This window comes from Somniosus microcephalus, chromosome 4 (genome assembly GCF_052327205.1).
Source record: "Somniosus microcephalus isolate GS21.2 chromosome 4, FLI_Smic_1.0, whole genome shotgun sequence".
NCBI classification, from domain to species: Eukaryota; Metazoa; Chordata; class Chondrichthyes; order Squaliformes; family Somniosidae; genus Somniosus; species Somniosus microcephalus.
The window spans coordinates 61,444,782-61,462,248 of record NC_140990.1 but is presented as its reverse complement, the minus strand read 5'-3'; the positions used below and the strand labels follow the sequence as shown (position 1 = coordinate 61,462,248).

At 50.6% G+C, this 17,467-nt stretch overlaps 2 pseudogenes; one reads left to right on the top strand and one right to left on the bottom strand.

Moving 5' to 3' along the window:
* LOC147119028 (uncharacterized) overlaps nt 1-15,714 on the top strand; it is a 120,949-nt pseudogene extending 105,235 nt beyond the window's left edge.
* Nucleotides 5,648-7,478, bottom strand: LOC147119029 (uncharacterized; annotated as a pseudogene).
* Nucleotides 15,715-17,467: the final 1,753 nt, after the last annotated feature.

The window sequence follows — 17,467 nt, the reverse complement described above, 5'->3', positions numbered from 1 at the left end:
GGTTCCCCTCCAAGGAATACAGTCGCCATCTTTACATGTTTCCTCTCCAAGGAGGACACTCGCCCTCTTTACCTGGTTCCCCTCCAAGGAGGACACACGCTCTCTTTACCTGGTACCCCTCCAAGGAGGACACTCGCCCTCTTTGCCTGGTTCCCCTCCAAGGAGGACACTCACCCTCTTTACCTGGTTCCCCTCCAAGGAGGACACTCGCCATCTTTGCCTGGTTCCCCTCCAAGGAGAACACTTGCCCTCTTTACCTGGTTCCTTTCTGAGGAGGACACTCGCCCTCTTTGCCTGGTTCCCCTCCAAGGAGGACAGAAACCCTCTTTACCTGGTTCCTCTCCAAGGAGGACACTCGCCCTCTTTATCTGGTTCCCCTCCAAGAAGGACACTCGCCCTCTTTACCTGGTTCCCCTCCAAGGAGGACACTCACACTCTTTACCTGGTATCCCTCGAAGGAGGACACTCGCCCTCTTTGCCTGGTTCTTCTCCAATGAGGACACTCACCCTCTTTGCCTGGTTCTTCTCCAATGACAACACTCGCCCGCTTTACCTGGTTCCCCTCCAAGGAGGACACACGCCCTCTTTGCCTGGTTCAACTCCAATGAGGATACTCACCCTCTTTGCCTAGTTCTTCTCCAATGAGGACACTTGCCCTCTTTACCTGGTTCCCCTCCAAGGAGGACACTCGCCCTCTTTACCTGGTTCCCCTCCAAGGAGGACACACGCCCTCTTTGCCTGGTTCCTCTCCAAGGAGGACACTCGCCCTCTTTACCTGGTTCCTCTCCAAGGAGGACACTCGCCCTCTTTACCTGGTTCCTCTCCAAGGAGGACACACGCCCTCTTTACCTGGTTCCTCTCCAAGGAGGACACTCGCCCTCTTTATCTGGTTACCCTCCAAGGAGGACACTCACCCTCTTGACCTGATTCTCCTCCAAGGAGGACACTCGCCCTCTTTGCCCAGTTCCCCTCCAAGGAAGACACTCGCCCTCTTTACCTGGTTCCTCTCCAAGGAGGACACACACCCTCTTAGCCTGGTTCCCCTCCAAGGAGGACACTCGTCGTCTTTACCTGGTTCCTCTCCAAGGAGGACACACACCCTCTTAGCCTGGTTCCCCTCCAAGGAGGACACTCGCCCACTTTACCTGGTTCCTCTCCAAGGAGGACACACACCCTCTTAGCTTGGTTCCCCTCCAAGGAGGACACTCCCCCTCTTTGTCTGTTTCACCTCCAAGGAGGACACTCACCCTCTTTGACTGTTTCCCCTCCAAGGAGGACACTCGCCCTCTTTACCTGGTTCCCCTCCAAGGAGGACACTCGCCCTCTTTAACTGGTTCCCATCCAAGGAGGAAACTCACCCTCTTTACCTTGTTCCCCTCCAAGCAGGACACTCGCCCTCATTACCTGGTTACCTCTTCAAGGGGGACACTCGCCTTCTTTACCTGGTTCCCCTCGAAGGAGGACACTCACCCTCTTTCCCTGGTTCCCCCACAAGGAGGACACTCGCCCTCTTTACCTGGTTCCCCTCCAAGGACTCTCGCCCTCTTTACCTGTTTCCCCTCCAAGGAGGACACTCGCCCTCTTTGCCTTGTTCCCCTCCAAGGAGGACACTCGCCCTCTTTGCCTGGTTTCCTTCCAAGGAGGACTCTCGCCCTCTTTGTCTGGTGCCCCTCCAAGGAGGACACTCGCACTCTTTGCCTGGTTCCCCTCCAAGGAGGACATTCGCCCTCTTTACCTGGTCCCCCTCCAAGGAGGACACTCGCCCTCTTTACCTGGCTCCCGCTAAGGAGGACACTCGCCCTCTTTACTTGGTTCCCCTCCAATGAGGACACTCGCCCTCTTTACCTGGTTCCCCTCCAAGGTGGACACTCGCCCTCTTTACCTGGTACATCTCCAAGGAGGACACTCGCCCTCTTTACCTGGTTCCCCTCCAAGGAGGACACACGCCCTCTTTACCTTGTTCCCCTCCAAGGAGGACACTCGCCCTCTTTACCTGGTTCCTCTCCAAGGAGGACACTCGCCCTCTTTGCCTGGTTCCCCTCCAAGGAGGACACTCGCCCTCTTTACCTAGTCCCTCTCCAAGGAGGACACTCGGCCTCTTTACCTGGTTCCCCTCCAAGGAGGACACTCGCCCTCTTTACCTGGTTCCCCTCCAAGGAGGACACTCGCCCTCTTTACCTAGTTCCTCTCCAAGGAGGACACTCGGCCTCTTTACCTGGTTCCCCTCCAAGGAGGACACTTGCCCTCTTTACCTGGTTCCCCTCCAAGGAGGACACTTGCCCTCTTTACCTGGTTCCCCTCCAAGGAGGACACATGCCCTCTTTACCTGGTTCCCCTCCAAGGAGGACACTCGCCCTCTTTACCTGGATCCCCTCCAAGGAGGACACTCACCCTCTTTACCTGGTTGCCCTCCAAGGAGGACACTCGCCCTCTTTACCTGGTTCCCCTCCAAGGAGGACACACGCCCTCTTTACCTGGTTCCTCTCCAAGGAGGACACTCGTCCTCTTTTCCTGGTTCCCTTCCAAGGAGGACACTAGCAGACTGGGTTTTGTGTTTAGTGATCCCGGGCGTGTTACCGATACCTTCCCTGGATGCCAAGGCTAGGAGAGGCACTCTGGGAGGTAAGGGGAGCTGGGACTTGTCCATGAGAGTAACCGAAGAGTAATCAGTCGAAGAAAAAGTACTTGAACAACTAATGGGACTAAAAGGCGATAAATCTCCTGGACCTGATGGCCTGCATCCTAGGGTTCTAAAACAGGTGGCTGCAGAGATAGTGGATGCATTGGTCGTGATCTTCCAAAATTCACCAGATTCTAGAACAGTCACAGCGGATTGGAAGGCAGCAAATGTAACCCGCTATTCCAGAAAGGTGGGAGAGAGAAAACAGGGAACAGCAGACCAGTTACCCTGACATCAGTTGTTGGGAAAATGCTGAAATGCATTATTACGGAAGTGGTATCAGGGCACTTAGAAAATCATAACATGATTAGGCAGAGTCAACATGGAAAATTATGTTTAATAAATTTATTAGAGTTTTTTGAGGAGTATCTAGCAGGGTCAATAAAGGGGAGCCAGTGGATGTGGTATATTTGGATTTCCAATCGACATTCGATAAGGTGCCACATAAAAGGTTATTATGCAAAGTAAGGGCTCATGTGGTTGGGGTAATGTATTGGCATGCATAGAGAATTGGTTAACGGACAGAAAACAGAGAGTAGGGATAAATGGGTCATTTTCAGGTTGGCAGTCTGTAACTAGTGGGGTGCCGCAAGGATCAGTGTTGGGGCCTCAGCTATTTACAATCTATATTAATGACCTAGATGAAGGGACCGAGTGTAATGTATCCAAGTTTGCTGATGATACAAAGCTAGGTGGGACAGTGAGCTGTGAGGAGAACACAGAGTCTGCAAAGGGATATAGATAGACTAAGTGAGTGGGCAGTAAGGTGGCAGATGGAGTATAATGTAGGGAAATGTGAGGTAAGAAGAATAGAAAAACAGAATATTATTTAAATGGTAAGTAACTATTAAATGTTCGTGTTCAGAGATTTAGGTGGCCTTGTACAGGAAACACAGAAAGATAGCATGCAGGTACAGCAAGCAGTTAGGAAGGAAATGGCATGTTGGCCTTTATTGCAAGGGGGTTGGAGTATAATAGTAAGGAAGTCTTGCTACAATTGTACAGGACTTTGGTGAAACCACACCTGGAGTACTGGGCACAGTTTTGGTCTCCTTATCTAAGGAAGGATATACTTGCCTTGGAGGCGGTGCAACGAAGGTTCACTAGATTGATTCCTGGGATGAGAGGGCTGTCCTATGATGAGAGATTGTGTTGATTGGGCCGATACTCTCTGGAGTTTAGAAGAATGAGAGGTGATCTCATTCAAACATTCTGATGGGGATTAACAGGGTAGATGCTGAGAGGTTGTTTTCCCTGGCTGGAGAGTCTAGAACTAGGGAGCATAGTCTCAGGATAAGGGGTCGGCCAGTTAAGACTGAGATGAGGAGGAATTTCTTCACTCAGAGGGTTGTGAATCTTTGGAATTCTCTGCCCCAGAGGGCTGTGAATGCTGAGTCTTTGAGTATATTTAGGGCTGAGAGATAGATTTTTGGACTCTAGGGGAATCAAGGGATATGGAGATTGGGCAGGAAAGTGGAGTTGAGGTCGATGATCAGCCATGATCTTATTGAATGGTGGAGCAGGCTCGAGGGGCCGTATGGCCACTCCTGCTCTAATTTACTACCCTCTGAGTGAAGAAGTTTCTCCTCATCTCAGTTTTGAAAGGGCAGCCCCTTATTCTTAGATTATGCCCCCTAGTTCTAGTCTCACAGATCAGTGGAAACATCCTCCCCGCATCCACCCGATCAAGTCCCCTCACAATCTTATATGTTTCGATAAGATCGCCTCTCATTCTTCTGAACTCCAATGAGTAGAGTCCCAACCTACTCAACCTTTCCTCATACGTCAACCCCCTCATCTCCGGAGTCAACCGAGTGAACCTTCTCTGAACCGCCTCGAGAGCAAGTATATCTTTTCTTAAAAATGGAAACCATTATTCCAGGTGTGGCCTCACCAATACCCTGTATAACTGCAGCAAGACTTCCCTGTTTTTATACTTCATCCCCCTTGCAATAAAAGCCAAGATTCCATTGGCCTTCCTGATCACCTGCTGCACCTGCATACTAACTTTTTGTGTTTCATGCACCAGGACCCCAGATCCCTTTGTACTGTAGCACTTTGCAGTTTCTCTCCATTTAGATAATAACCTCTTCCAGCCTCTCTGAAATTCCCATTTTTTGCTCCAAGAGGGAAGTGGAGCGCTAAACCAAGCTCTGCACATCCTCCTTGGGGCGCAGGAGGGGAGTTCATGACTTGGGGCGATGTGCTCAGTAGCGCCACCAGTGGCCAAGTGTGGCACTGCCACCTTGCAGGGGCTGTTCCCTGAATTAAAGGGAAGGGCCCCACGCTGCGAACTCGGCAGATTTTCTTAAACTTACCTGGACCACCGAGGTGGGGTGCCATGCAATCAGCCTGGCATTCGAGCAGAGAGCCGGGCTGACCAATCACGGCACGGACCCCGCGTCCGGAGGCGCAAAAAAAAAGTTTTTAAAAATTTGACTTTTTTTCAGGGCAGCCGGCCACCTCACCTTTAACTTGCGCCCCCCCCCCCCACCCCGCCAGCGGCTGGCCACCTCACCTTTAACTTACGCACCCCCCCGCAGCCACCACACCTTTAACTGCCCCCCCAGCGGCCGGCCACCTCATCTTTAACACGCCCCCCGCGGCCGGCCACCTCACCTTTAACTCGCGCCCCCTCCACCCCCAGTGGCTAGCCACCTCACCTTTAACTCGCGCTCCCCACCACCCCCCGGCAGCGGCCGGCCACCTCACCTTTAACTTACGCCCCTCCCCCCCCCACCCCCCAGCGGCCGGCCACCTCACCTTTAACTCGCGCCCCCTCCCCCCCCAGTGGCTGGCCACCTCACCTTTAACTCGCCCCCACCAGCGGCCGGCCACCTCACCTTTAACTCGCGCCCCCTTCCCCCCCAGTGGCTGGCCACCTCACCTCTAACTCGCTCCCCCCCAGCGGCCGGCCACCTCACCTTTAACTCGCGCCCCCCCCACCCAGCGGCCGGCCGCCTCACCTTTAACTTGCCCCCAGCAGCCCTGCTCATATCCCCTGCAGCAGTCACTGCCATCGCCCGGCGCTGCTGCAGGGGGCGAAGGGCAATTTTTGTGCCGGGCCGATACGTCCAGAGATGATGTCACGATCTCCCGGCGCACGAGATCGGTGCGCAACCCGGTAGCACCGCCGCTAACCTCCCAGGGAATTTGGCCACGGAAGGCGCAAAGGAGGGGAATTTCTCCCCCCCCCATGTGTTTAAAACAAAGCTGATTTATTTTGCATTGATCCAGAATATTAATCTCCAGCCCAGTTATAGGGGTCATTAACATCAACAGAAACAAACCCCAACTCTCAGAATGAACATGGTTCAGTCCTGGATGTGATTAACAGCAGCAATAACAGCAGAATCCAACTTTGGCAGTAACGTGTGAACTCGCCGGTGTTTCAGCAGGTGGGAGGACTGAGTGTATCCCTTCCCAAACACGGAGCAGGTGAACGGCCTCTCCCCAGTGTGAACTCGCTGGTGTCTCAGCAGCTGGGATGATGTAACAAATCCTTTCTCACACACGGAGCAGGTGAACGGTTTCTCCCCAGTGTGAGTACGTTGGTGTGTCAGCAGATCATTACTTCTTTTAAAGGTCTTCTCACAATCAGAACATTTAAAAGGTCTCTTGTCAGTGTGAACTCGCTGGTGTGTCAGCAGGGTGGATGACTGAACGAATCTCTTCCCACACACGGAGCAGGTGAACGGCCTCTCCCTGGTGTGGGTGAGTTGGTGTCTCTGGAGGCTGGATGACTGAGTGAATCTCTTCCCACACACAGAACAGGTGAACGGCCTCTCCCCAGTGTGAACAGGCTGGTGTTTCAAAAGGTGGGGTAAACAAGTGAATCTCTTCCCACACACGGAGCAGGTGAACCGCCGCTCACCGGTGTGAACTCGCTGGTGTATCAACAGGTGGGATGAACGAGGGAAACTCTTCCCACACACGGAGCAGGTGAACGGCCTCTCCCCAGTGTGAACTCGCAGGTGCGTAGTGAGGTTCGATGATCAAGTGAATCCCTTCCCACACACGGAGCAGGTGAACGGTCTCTCCCCAGTGTGAACAGGCTGGTGTTTCAAAAGGTGGGGTAAACAAGTGAATCTCTTCCCACACACGGAGCAGGTGAACCGCCGCTCACCGGTGTGAACTCGCTGGTGTATCAACAGGTGGGATGAACGAGGGAAACTCTTCCCACACACGGAGCAGGTGAACGGCCTCTCCCCAGTGTGAACTCGCTGGTGCGTAGTGAGGTTCGATGATCAAGTGAATCCCTTCCCACACACGGAGCAGGTGAACGGTCTCTCCCCAGTGTGAACTCGCTTGTGTGCCAAAAGGTGGCTTGAACTAGTGAATCCCTTCCCACACACTAAACATGGGAACGGCTTCTCCCCGGTGTGAACTCGCTTGTGCGTCAAAAGTTGGACTGAGCAAGTGAATCCCTTCCCACACACGGAGCAGTAGAAGGGCAAATCCCCTGTGTGAATGTCCTCATGTGTCATAAGGTGGGCTAAACGAGTGAATCCCTTCTCACACACGAAGCAGTTGAACGGTCTCTCCTTGATGTGAACTTGCTGGTGTTCAGCGAGTTGCAATGACTGGCTGAATCTCTGCCCACTGTGAGAGCAACTGAATGGACTCTCATGAGTGTGAACTCGCTGCTGTTCAGCCAGACGGAATGACTGCCGGAACCTCTTCCCGCAGTGAGAGCAACAGAACGGTCACTCGTCAGTGTGAACTCGCTGGTGTTGAATCAGCTCCTCAGAGGTTTTAAAGCTGTTCCCACAGTCAGAGCATTTAAAAGGTCTCTCATCAGCGTGATCAAGTTGGTGTGCAGTGAGGTGGGATGAACAAGTCAATCCCTTCCCACACACGGAGCAGGTGAATAGCCTCTCCCTATTGCGAGCTCGCTGGCGTGTCAGCATGCTAGACAACTGAGTAAATCCCTTCCGAGAGAGAGCAGGTGAACAGCCTCTCCCCAGTCTCCAGCTGGGCCAGTTAATTGAATCCTTCCCACAGTCCCCACATTTCCATAGTTTCTCCATGGTGCGGGTGTACTTGTGTCCCTCCAGGTTGGGCGATCAGTTGAAGCCTCGTCCACACACAGAACATGTGTATGGTTTCTCCCCAATGTGAATGGTGCGATGTTTTTTCAGGCTGTGTAACTGGTTAAAGCTCTTTCCACAGTCAGTGCACTGGAACACTCTCACTCGGATGTGTGTGTCTCGGTGCTTTTCCAGTCACACTGATGTTTGAAATCTTTTCCCACAGACAGAACAAACAAACATTTCTCCTTCCACATTCAAAGACCGATGATATTCAGGCCCTGAGTGAATTTGTCAGCTCTTCACATGATGTTTGGTTTGAGTTTCCATTTGCATATTTTCCCCTTCTAATACCCTGTAAAAGGAATTTACAAAAGACATCACTGCAAGTACAGGATATAAATTCAGAACAGACAATTCTAGTTTCTATGGAACATTCTTTCTGTAAATCCCCGTCCCACACACTCTCCCTCCTCCCTGTGCTGAAATCCAAACCCATCGCATCATCTCCAACATTTCTTTCCTCCACTCCCAGTTTTCCCCCTCCCTCTACTCTGGTTGGATTCAGTTCTCCACCCGCTGTGTGCAGAGTGAGAATAAAATCAATGAGTCAATGATTGTCTCTCCTGGTCACTGGGACCCTGAAGCCCCGCCCACTCTCTGTTCCTGCACAAGATGGCTGCGCATGCGCCGTGAGACCCGCCCTGTCGAAGATGACGGCCGGTGACCTCGCTGACCCGGGCGGTCACTGACCGGCCTGTAACCAGGGAAACACGGGGCCTGTGGCTCTTATTCGGGACCACAGGCCTACAACAGGTGTTTACAAAGCTTTTAAACTGACCCGCGGGCCCAATCCATCCCCTGCTCCCACAATCTACTCCCGCCTCCCGGCCGCTGACCCACCTGTTCCGCTCAATCCATCGCGACCACTCGCACTGCGCATGCTCAGAGCACCCAGTTACTGCGCCGGCGCACTGGGCTCCTGTCGTCATTGATAGGGCACTTTCCCCCGCGCGGGGACGTCTGGGTTAATTTGCCACCATTTAAAGCCCCAATTGGTGGACACATTTATTGTTATCCCATTGAAGTTGGGGCCGGAGGAGCAATAAACAAAATTAATATATAAAGAATTTTTTTAATTCCAACATAGGAGGGATCAGACAGGGGCCAGATTTGAGGCATTCTGAGATGGAGTTGGAGTGCATGTGTGTAAATGCATGGAGTGTGATAAATAACATTGGTGAACTGCAGGCTCAAGTAGCCACATGGGACTATGATATAGTGACAATAGCAGAGAGCTGGCTCAAACAAGGGGAGGATTGGGAACTCGATATTCCTGGCTACAAGGTATTCAGGAAAGATAGGAAAGGAAAAAAAGGAGGGGTGCAGTATTAATCAAATAAACTATTGTAGCACTGGAGAGGGACGAGGACCACTGCTTTTCTTGATATATATTAATGACTTCCACTTGGCTGTACAGGGCATGATTTCAAATTTTGCAGATGACACAAAACTTGGAAGTGTAGGTAACAGTGAGGAGGATAGTGATAGACTTCAAGAGGACATAGACAGGCTGGTGGAATGGGCAGACACGTGGCAGATGAAATTTAATGCAGAAAGATGCGAATTGATACATTTTGGTAGAAAGAAAGAGGAGAGGCAATATAAACTAAAGGGTACATTTCTAAAGGGGGTGCATGAACAGAGAGACCTGGGGGTATATGTGCACAAATCATTAAAGGCGGCAGGGCAGATTGGGAAAGCAGTTAAAAAAGCATACAGGATCCTGGGCTTCATAAATAGAGGCATAGAGTACAAAAGGAAGGAAGTTATGATGATCCTTTATAAAACATCGGTTCGGCCTCAACTGGAGTATTGTGTCCAATTCTGGGCACTGCACTTTAGGAAGGATGTGAAGGACTTAGAGAGGGTGCAGAAAAGATTTACAAGAATGGTTCCAGGGATGAGGGACTTCAGTTACGTGGATAGACTGGAGAAGCTGGGGTTGTTCTCCTTAGAGCAGAGAAGGTTGAGAGGAGATTTGAGAGAGGTATTCAAAATCATGAGGAGTCTAGACAGAGTAGATAGAGAGAAACTGTTCCCTATGGCGGAAGTGTCAAGAACCAGAGGACACAGATTTAAGGTGATTGGCAGAAGAACCAAAGGCGACATGAAGAAAAACTTTTTTACTCAGCGAGTGGTTAGGATCTGGAATGCACTGCCTGAAAGGGTGGTGGAGGCAGATTCAATCACAGCTTTCAAAAGGGAATTGGATAAGTACCAGAAGGAATTTTTTTTCCAGAGCTACGGGGAAAGGGCGGGGGGGGGGTGATTAACTAAAGTGCTCTTGCAGAGAGCCGGCACGGGCTCGACGGGCCAAATGGTCTCCTTCTGTGCTGTAACCATTCTATGATTCTATGTGAGAGGTCAAAACTGAATCTATTTGGTTAGATTTAAGGAACAATAGAGGAGTTATTATGCTACTGGGTGTATACTATAAGCCACCAAACAGTGGGAAGGAGATAGTGAAGCAAGTTTGCAGGCAAATTACAGAAAGATACAGGAACAATGGTGTAGTAATAATGGAGGACTTCAGTTTTCTTAATATAGACTGGGATAGTAACAGTGTAAAGGGCACAGAGGGGGAGAAATTCCTGAAATGTGTACAAGAGCACTTTCTTAAACACTGTTTCCAGCCCAACGAGGAAAGAAGCTAGTGCTGGATCTAGTTCTGGGGAATGAAATGGGGCAAGTGGAGCATGTTTCAGTGGGGGAGCATTTGAGGAACAGTGATCACAATGTCATCAGGTTTAGAAGAGTTACAGAAAAGAACAAGGAACAATCAAGCATAAAAATACTTAACCAGAGGAGGGCTAACTTAAACAAGTTGAAAAGGGATTTGGCCCAGGTGGGTTGGAATCAAAAATTGGTAGGCAAAACAGTAATTGAACAATGGGAGGCATTCAACCAGGATGTAGTTCAAGTACAGAGTAGACACATTCACACAAGGGGGAAAGGAGGGGCATCCAAAGTTAGATCTCCCTCGATGACAAAAGGTATAAAGAGATTAAAATGAGACCGAAAATGAAACTTATGACAGAATACAGTAGAGAACCAAGCTGAATATAGAAAGTACAGAGGAGATTTAAAAGGGAATAAGAGGGGCAAAGAGAGAGTATGAGACTAGATTAGTGTCGTGAGGGAAAACTTTTTTATGCAGCGAGTGGTTAGGATTTGGAATTCACTGCCTGAAAGGGTGGTGGAGGCAGATTCAATCACGGCTTTCAAAAGGGAATTGGATAAGTAAACATAGAAGATAGGAGCAGGAGCAGGCCATTCGGCCCCTCAAGCCTGCTCCGCCATTCAATGTGATCATGGCTGATCATCCAAGTTCAGTACCCGGTCCCTGCTTTCTCCCCATACCCCTTGATCCCTTTAGCCTTAAGAAATATATCCAACTCCTTCTTGAATATATTTAATGAATTGGCCTCTACTGCCTTCTGTGGTAGAGAATTCCACAGGTTCACCACTCTCTGGGTGAAGAAATTCCTCCTAATTTCTGTCCTAATAGGCCTACCCCTTATCCTTAGAAGTACCTGAAGTAAAGAAATGTGCAGGGTTACGGGGAAAGGGCGGGGAGTGGGACTAGCTGAAGTGGTCTTGCAGAGAGCCGGCATGGGCTCGATGGGCCGAATGGCCTCCTTCTGTGCTGTAACCATTCTATGATTCTATAAAATATTACAAAGTTTGTTCCACAGAAGCACGAAGTTTATCTGCTTTTATTGATGAATTTTAAAAGTCTCTATTAAAACCTGAGCCAGTGTGTTGTGAGACAAAGAGCCTTGTGTCCAATAAGGGGAATAAAGGCCCACAGCCTCCCCTGGCCCCGGGCCCTGAACAAGGGACTGGAGAAACTCGCTGCCCTGCGGATCAGACAATCAGCCGGCGCTAGTCCCGCCCCTCGGGCTCCCCGATTGGTTGGAGGACCCGCCGCCGGCTCGCTCCTCCAGCCCCACCCAGCTCGCTCCCTATTGGTCAGAAGATCCCGTCAATCAGGCGGCTGGTCCAGGTCACGTGTCCCCGATGAGATCGCGTGCCCAGTCCAACTGATGACGTTCGTACCGGGGCCTCGCGGTCTCTCAGGTTTTTCTATTTCTCTTTATTGTCTCCCGATCCAGCCCTCCCCCCACCCCGCGCGATTCTCCACCCAATCGGAGCGGAGAAAACTCACTTTGCGTCACCGATCGCGATTCTGTAACCGACACCAAGGCCTTTCCCGGAATGCCCCGCGCCGACTCCGTCCGACAGGATCCGAATGCGCAGGCGCAGCTTCGAGTGGGGGAGGGGGGTTGGTGTCCTCTGGGCATGCGCGGTTATTACCCTTGGTGACCGGGAGGGGTCGCTGAGCCGGACTCGGCCCAAACCGCCGTCCCGCGTACGCATGCGCGGACTCTCGGTTGTCAATTAACCAACAGCCAGAAGAGGTCGCTGATGAGGCCAGTGAAGGAAGAAAGACTTGCATTTATATAGCGCCTTTCACCACCACCGGACGTCCCAAAGCGCTTTACAGTCAATGAAGTACTTTTGAAATGTATTCACTGTTGTAATGTAGGAAACGTGGAAGTCAATAATCGCACAGCAAGCTCCCACAAACAGCAATGTGATAATGTTAATGTATTACAAGCCAAATGTATGTTGAATGTTTAAATGTCTTAATCTAAATGTACACTCTCGGGAGCCGCAAGCCTACATTTCATTGTACTGCACTTGTGCGCTAACAATGACAATAAAAGTTGATTTGATTTTTTTTTAAATAATCTACCTTTTTGTTATGTTAATTGAGGGATACACATTGGCTAGGACACCGGGGATAACTCCCCTGCTCTTTCCCACATTATAACAGTGACTGCACTCCAAAAATACCTCGTTGGTTGTAAAGCACTTCAACACATCTGGTGGTCATGAAAGCACTGTATAAATGCAAGCCTATCTTTCTCGAAATAGTGCCATGGGATCTTTTACATCCACCTGAGAGAGCAGATAGGGCCTCAGTTTAATGTCTCATCCGAAAGACGGCACCTCCGACAATGCAGCACTCCCTCAGCACTGCACTGGAGTGTCAGCCTAGATTTCTATGTTCAAGTTTCTGGAGTGGAACTTGAACCCACAACTTTCTGACTCAGAGGCGAGAGTGCTACCAACTGAGTCACTGGCTGACACTAACGAACAAGCAGTTCTGACGAAAGGTCATCGACCTGAAACGTTAACTCTGTTTCTGTCTCCACAGATGCTGCCTGACCTGCTGAGTATTTCCAGCATTTTCTGTTTTTATTAAAGAAACGAGGGAGTGATTGCTGACAGGAAGAATGTTGGGTCGTTCTGCGTATGCGCACCTCCCTGGCGGCTGAGGCGAAACCCCGACTTGCCCCCACCTGAGCCGCGCACGCGTACCAGATGTTGCGGCTTCGCATGTGCGCCCGATGTTCCAACCGCGGGGTTTTGTGCACTGAGCATGCGCGTTGTGGACCGATCGGGACGGGCGATTGTGGAGCAGGAGGGAGAGCGTGGGGGCCATGAGCACATGCGCGGGACTCAGCATCAACAGAGCGCTTTCTGGAGTGCGGGGGTTGTGGGTATTACAGCCGCCATTACTGCTGATCCTTTCAACCAACCTGTGCAGCAGCTGGGGCCTGAAAATCAGCTTCACTGCCCCTATTATCGGAAAGAGGAAAATTAAACAACAGTTTGCCTCTGATCCTTTTCTGATCTCAATTTACAGGGTTATAGAAGTGGAGCAGTTACAGGCGGGAAGCTCAGACCAAACATCACGTCAAGATCTGACAGAGTCGCTCGATTCATCCGGACCTGAATATCATCGGCCTTTGCACATGGAAGGAGAAAGCAGCAATCGCAGCGATGACAAACCGCACACGTGTTCGGTGTGTGGACGCGGATTCAACCGATCGCCTGACCTGGTGAGACACGTGCACCGTCACACCGGGGAGAAACCGGGTAAAGGTGGGGACGGCGGGAAGGGATTCAGTTCCCCGTCTGCATTGGAAGTTCAACGGCACAGTCACACCAGGGACAGCCCGTTCACCTGCTCCGTGTGTGGAAAGGGATTTGTTCGTTCATCCCACCTGCAAACACACCAGCGAGTTCACACTGATGAGAGACCATTTCAGTGTTCTGACTGCGGGAAGAGCTTTAAAAGGCCCGAACATCTGAAGCAACACCAGCTAGCTCACACTAACGAGAGACCATTTCAGTGTTCTGACTGTGGGAAGAGCTTTAAAAGTCCCGGGGAGCTGAAGGTACACCAGCTTGTTCACACTGATGAGAGACCATTTCAGTGTCCTAACTGTGGGAAGAGCTTTAAAAGCCCCTGGGGTCTGAAGCAACACCAGCTTGTTCACACTGATGAGAGACCATTTCAGTGTTCTGACTGTGGGAAGAGCTTTAAAATCCCTGGGGAACTGAAGAAACACCAGCGAGTTCACACTGGTGTGAGACCCTTTAACTGTCCTGACTGTGGGAAGAGCTTTAAAAGCCCCGGGGAACTGAAGCACCACCAGCGAGCTCACACTGATGAGGGACCATTCATCTGCTCCATGTGTGGGAAGGGATTCACTGAGTCATCCAACCTGATTGAACACCAGCGAGCTCACACTGATGAGAGGCCATTCCCCTGCTCCGTGTGTGGGAAGGGATTCGCTCGGCCCTCCAACCTGCTGGCACACCAGCGAGTTCACACTGACGAGAGACACTTTAAATGTTCTGACTGTGGGAAGAGCTTTAAAAGCCCCCAGGAGCTGAAGGGACACTGGTTCCTACACACTGGGGAGAGACCGTTCACCTGCTCCATGTGTGGGAAGGGATTCGCTCGGTCCTCCAACCTGCTGGCACACCAGCGAGTTCACACTGATGAGAGGCCGTTTAACTGTCCTGACTGTGGGAAGCGTTTTAAACGTCCCGAGGATCTGAAGAAACACCAGCTTCTTCACACTGGGGAGAGATCATTTAACTGTTCTGACTGTGGGAAGAGCTTTAAAAGCCCCTGGGAGCTGAAGGGGCACCAGCGCGTTCACACTAACGAGAGACCCTTTAAATGTTCCGAGTGTGGGAAGAGTTTTCAAAGCCCCGGGGATCTAAAGCGACACCAGCTTGTTCACACTGGGGAGAGACCATTTCAGTGTCCTAACTGTGGGAAGAGCTTTAAAAGCCCAAGGGAACTGATTGAACACCAGCTTGTTCACACTGACGAGAGACCCTTTCAGTGTTCTGACTGTGGGAAGAGCTTTAAAAGCTCCGGGAAGCTGAAGAGACACCAGCACCTCCACACTGGTGAGAGACCGTTCACCTGCTCCGTGTGTGGGACGGGATTCACTCAGTCATCCCACCTGCTGACACACCAGCTTGTTCACACTGACAAGAGACCCTTTAAATGTTCTGACTGTGGGAAGAGCTTTAAAAGCTTGAAGACCCTTAAGAGTCACCAGGGTCTTCACACTGATCATCGAATCTAACAGCACAGAAGGAGGTGATTCGGCCCATCGTGTCTGTGCTGGCTCTTTGAAAGAGCTGTCCAATTTAGTCCCAAACCCCAGCTTTATCCCCAGAACTCTGCAAACTAGTCCTCTTCAAGGACATGTCCAATTACTGTTTGAAAGTTCCTGTGGAACCTGATTCCAGCATCCTTTCAGATGGTGCGTTCCAGATCTTAACAAACCTCTGTGTGAAAACAATTCTCCTCATTCCCCTCTAGTTCTTTTAGCAACTATTTTAAATCTGTGACCTTTGGTTACCGACCCACTTGCCAGAGTGAACAGTTTCTCCCTACTTGCTCGATCAAAACCCCTCATCATTTTGAACACCTCTCTTAGGTCTCCTCTTAACCTTCTCTGCTCTAAGGGGAACAATCCCAGCTTCTCCAATCTCTCCACATAACTGAAGTCCCTCATCCCTGGTACCATCCTGGTCAACCTCCTCTGCACCCTCTCCAAAGCCTTGACATCCTTCCTAAAGTGTGGTGCCCAGAACTGTACACAAGACTCCAGCTGAGGCCAAAACCCTGCAGCTGAACAAAACCCTGGTGAGACCACACCTGGAGTACTGTGAGCAGTTCTGGGCACCACACCTTAGGAAGGATATATTGGCCTTGGAGGGAGTGCAGCGTAGGTTTACCAGAATGGTACCCGGACTTCAAGGGTTAAGTTACGAGGAGAGATTTGAAAGGATTCGCAAATTTCATGTCTTCCCCGAAGATTTACTTTTGGCTTATTGGAGAAACCCTGGCTGGACTGAGTTTAAAATCCAGGGCTCTAGGGCTCAACAAGATGGCTGTGGTCAACCTCATGACCAAGGCCTGTAAGTTTCAGTTTGGGCTGACAAAGAAGGAACTTTCCAGAAATTAGAAGGCAAGCAAACCTTCTGCATTTATGCATGAGAAGCAAACCAGTGGCATTCGGGCCTCTGATTAAAACCCATCAAGGCTGTTTGCACAGTCAATCAATATGTAATAGTTGTGTTCAGACCTTTGTTAGAGGACATCAGCACTGTTTGCAAACGATCAACGGGGCATTCAAGCTGGAATGGCCCCATCACGAAACCAGTTGGACAAAGGGGACATTTAAAACCGATTAACCGGCCATCCAGGTCGATGGGCCCAGATCGGTATCCTTTGTATAAACTTCAACACGTCCAGGTCAGACAAAGAAGTAAGCTGATCTGGCGAGACATAAGGGCTACCAGGAAGGGTATAACTAGTCCCTCGGGAAGCCATCTCTCTCTCTCTCTCTCGCCTCGCCTCCAGTGCCCTGCCGTATCATCAACCCAGCGAGAGGATCGTCGACGAAGAGCCCGTCCAGGGAAGTAGGACACCTGCAGTTACGTTTGGATTACCGGGGTATCTCTGCTCTGGGGCGGTGAAAACCTAAAAATATCGACAGGCAACAGGGCACGGAACAGGCGTTTCAACATCCTAGACTGGTGAGCATCAATTTTCTGGCCCATCACAAGACAACCTAGATAGGTGTAAAGGGTGGGTGTTAAGGGGAATTGCTAAAGTGTTATTTTAGTCATTTTCCCTCGATGTGTCCATTTCTCCTCCCCCGCTAAGTGTAATTGTGTTGCATCCATAGTGATTTTCTCTGTATAGTAATTATTTCTCTATTTTAATAAACATTGGTTTTCTTTGCACCGAACCACTGGTCTCGTTTGTCTATGTCGCTACTCGTAAATAAGTCCGGTGCTCAGAACTAAAAAGGGGGAAGCGGTTCGAACCGCATGGGGCTGGGGCAGCTCAGGCACACGACTGACTGACCAGACAAAAACCCCAAACCAAAACCCCCTACAGAAATGGCGAGCCAGGTAGGAGCATCGGTGATGGTATGCGATATGACAGACAGTGGTGCGGAGGGAGAAACCGCAATGGAAGAGAGGTTGTCCACTTATGTGTGTAGAAAGGTTAATATCGCCAAGAAATGGGTGGGCGCTTTGTTAAAGGCCGAGCGTCCCATAGACACCGCCATCCAGTGGATGGCGAGTAAACAGCATAAGAGGGCAATTGAAAAGGCAGTCTGATTAATGTGTTATAAGAAACAGGTCCTAGTGCTGGACAGGGTTGTCGCAGCACAGGCTGCCAAGCTCAAGAAATTGGCCCTAGAAATGCAGGATAAGGTTTTAGCGGAAGAGAAGGTGCTAGTGGCGCGTCAGGCGTTAAGCCAAGAAAGAGAGCAGACGGCCAAGGAAGACCAGG